This window comes from Ascidiella aspersa, chromosome 5 (genome assembly GCF_963924565.1).
Source record: "Ascidiella aspersa chromosome 5, kaAscAspe10.2, whole genome shotgun sequence".
Classification (NCBI taxonomy): Eukaryota; Metazoa; Chordata; class Ascidiacea; order Phlebobranchia; family Ascidiidae; genus Ascidiella; species Ascidiella aspersa.
Window position 1 is genome coordinate 12,965,781 of NC_139451.1, and position 2,500 is coordinate 12,968,280.

A 2,500-nucleotide genomic window follows, 5' to 3' on the forward strand; every position below is an offset into this window, starting at 1 on the left:
CGTAGCGCGCCCGCCTGTCGCCGCCATGGGCCTGACACCCGCTCTGGGAAAAGGCCTCGATCAGAAGGACGCGGGCGACCGGCGAAGCGCGCCGTGACGAATTCCGTACGCCACAATTCCGCGCACTCCAAAAGCGCGCGGATTCGGCGATGGGCACATCCCGCTTCACTCGCCGTTACTGAGGGAATCCTCGTTAGTTTCTTTTCCTCCGCTTAGTAATATGCTTAAATTCAGCGGGTAGCCTCGTCCGACCTCAGGCCGAAAGTAAGGACCGGGACTATTCTTCCCGTTCCGCGCTCGCCGTCGGCGCCGCGCGCCGCCGCGCACCTCGATTCCCGCCCTTGAGCCGCCAGCCGTTGGCCTCTTCGAGGTCGACTCGCCGCCGCCGCGCGGGATTCTGGTCGCGATCGTCGCGCATCGTGCCGTGCTGTCTTGAGCGGGACGGGCGCTCGCGCGTCCGACGCCGCAGCAGCCGCGCGGAGAAATCCCCGCGCGGAACGTTTGCAACGCGACCCTGAGGCGGGCGCGGCCCCGGGATTGACCCGAGGCCGCAATTTGCGTTCAGAACGTCGATGCTCAATGTGTCCTGCAATTCACACTAATTCACGCAGCTAGCTGCGTCCTTCATCGACTCACGAGCCGAGTGATCCACCGCCAAGAGCCATCCACGATTGTTTCGCTCGCACAGTGCCTCGCACTATAGGGTGACAAAATAGACCGCGCCGAGCGGTCGGCCAGGCCGACGCTTGAAGCCGGAGCGCGCGGCACCGCGGCACTCGACGCGCAAACATTACCGGGTGACCGAATCGCCGGCCGGCGCGCCGCTCCTCGCGGGTCGGGCGCCGGGTAGCAAAGACTTTTTCTCTCGCTTGTCCGAGTTTCGCGTTCGCCGAAGCGTTTGCGAGACCGTTAATGATCCTTCCGCAGGTTCACCTACGGAAACCTTGTTACGACTTTTACTTCCTCTAAATGATCAAGTTAGATCGTCTTCTCGGACGCCGGCTCGACCGTTGCCGGCCGCGCCAGGTCCAATCGGAGGACCTCACTAAACCATTCAATCGGTAGTAGCGACGGGCGGTGTGTACAAAGGGCAGGGACGTAATCAACGCGAGCTAATGACTCGCGCTTACTGGGAATTCCTCGTTCAAGGGAAATAATTGCAATTCCCTATCCCTAGCACGACCGGGGTTCAGCGGGTTACCCAGACCTGTCGGCCAAGGCGAGCACATGCTGATCCGGTCAGTGTAGCGCGCGTGCGGCCCCGAACATCTAAGGGCATCACAGACCTGTTATTGCTCAATCTCGTGTGGCTAAACGCCACTAGTCCCTCTAAGAAGTTAGACGCCGACCGATTGGGTCGCGTAACTAGTTAGCAAGCCAGAGTCTCGTTCGTTATCGGAATTAACCAGACAAATCGCTCCACCAACTAAGAACGGCCATGCACCACCACCCACAGAATCAAGAAAGAGCTCTCAATCTGTCAATCCTCACTGTGTCCGGGCCGGGTGAGATTTCCCGTGTTGAGTCAAATTAAGCCGCAGGCTCCACTCCTGGTGGTGCCCTTCCGTCAATTCCTTTAAGTTTCAGCTTTGCAACCATACTTCCCCCGGAACCCAAAGACTTTGGTTTCCCGCAAGCTGCCGGAGAGGTCGTAAAACTAACGCCCCCCGATCGCTAGTTGGCATCGTTTATAGTCAGAACTAGGACGGTATCTGATCGTCTTCGAACCTCTGACTTTCGCTCTTGATTAAAGAAAACATTCTTGGCAAATGCTTTCGCAGTCGTTCGTCTTGCGCCGATCCAAGAATTTCACCTCTAACGGCACAGTACGAATGCCCCCGTCTGTCCCTCTTAATCATTACCTCGCGCTCCGAAAACCAACAAAATAGAACCGAGGTCCTATTCCATTATTCCATGCACCATTATTCAGGCGAATCGCCTGCTTTGAACACTCTAATTTTTTCAAAGTAAACGTTCCGGCCGCCGCCGACACTCAGTCAAGGGCACCGGCGGAGAACCGGAGGTGAGGCCAGGACGGCCAGTACACGCCTTGCGACGGACCGGCCGCCTGCGCCCAAAATCCAACTACGAGCTTTTTAACCGCAACAACTTAAATATACACTTTTGGAGCTGGAATTACCGCGGCTGCTGGCACCAGACTTGCCCTCCAATGGATACTCGTTAAAGGTTTTAAAGTGTACTCATTCCAATTACAGGGCCTCGTTTAGAGTCCTGTATTGTTATTTTTCGTCACTACCTCCCCGCGTCGGGAATGGGTAATTTGCGCGCCTGCTGCCTTCCTTGGATGTGGTAGCCGTTTCTCAGGCTCCCTCTCCGGAATCGAACCCTGATTCTCCGTTACCCGTAAGAACCTCGGTAGGCCAGTACCGTACCGACGAAAGTTGATAGGGCAGACACTTGAATGATCCGTCGCCGGTGCGAGACCGTGCGATCCGCAAAGTTATCCAGAGTCACCAAAGGTTGCGGGCCGAAGCCCGGT

General features: G+C 57.0%; 2 non-coding genes and 1 pseudogene across 2 annotated transcripts in view; all 3 read right to left on the reverse strand.

The window, feature by feature from the left end:
• The window catches only part of LOC146144251 (large subunit ribosomal RNA), a 3,681-nt pseudogene extending 3,420 nt beyond the window's left edge, over nucleotides 1–261 (reverse strand).
• Nucleotides 262–509: 248 nt separating this feature from the next.
• Nucleotides 510–663, reverse strand: LOC146144252 (5.8S ribosomal RNA). Its single transcript, XR_014498901.1, has one exon. It is a non-coding gene; the product is annotated as a 5.8S ribosomal RNA (ribosomal RNA).
• A 247-nt stretch (nucleotides 664–910) lies between these two features.
• The window catches only part of LOC146144253 (small subunit ribosomal RNA), a 1,811-nt gene continuing 221 nt past the window's right edge, over nucleotides 911–2,500 (reverse strand). The window contains exon 1 of the ribosomal RNA XR_014500551.1: nucleotides 911–2,500. This exon is cut by the window's right edge and continues 221 nt beyond it. This is a non-coding gene — a ribosomal RNA (small subunit ribosomal RNA).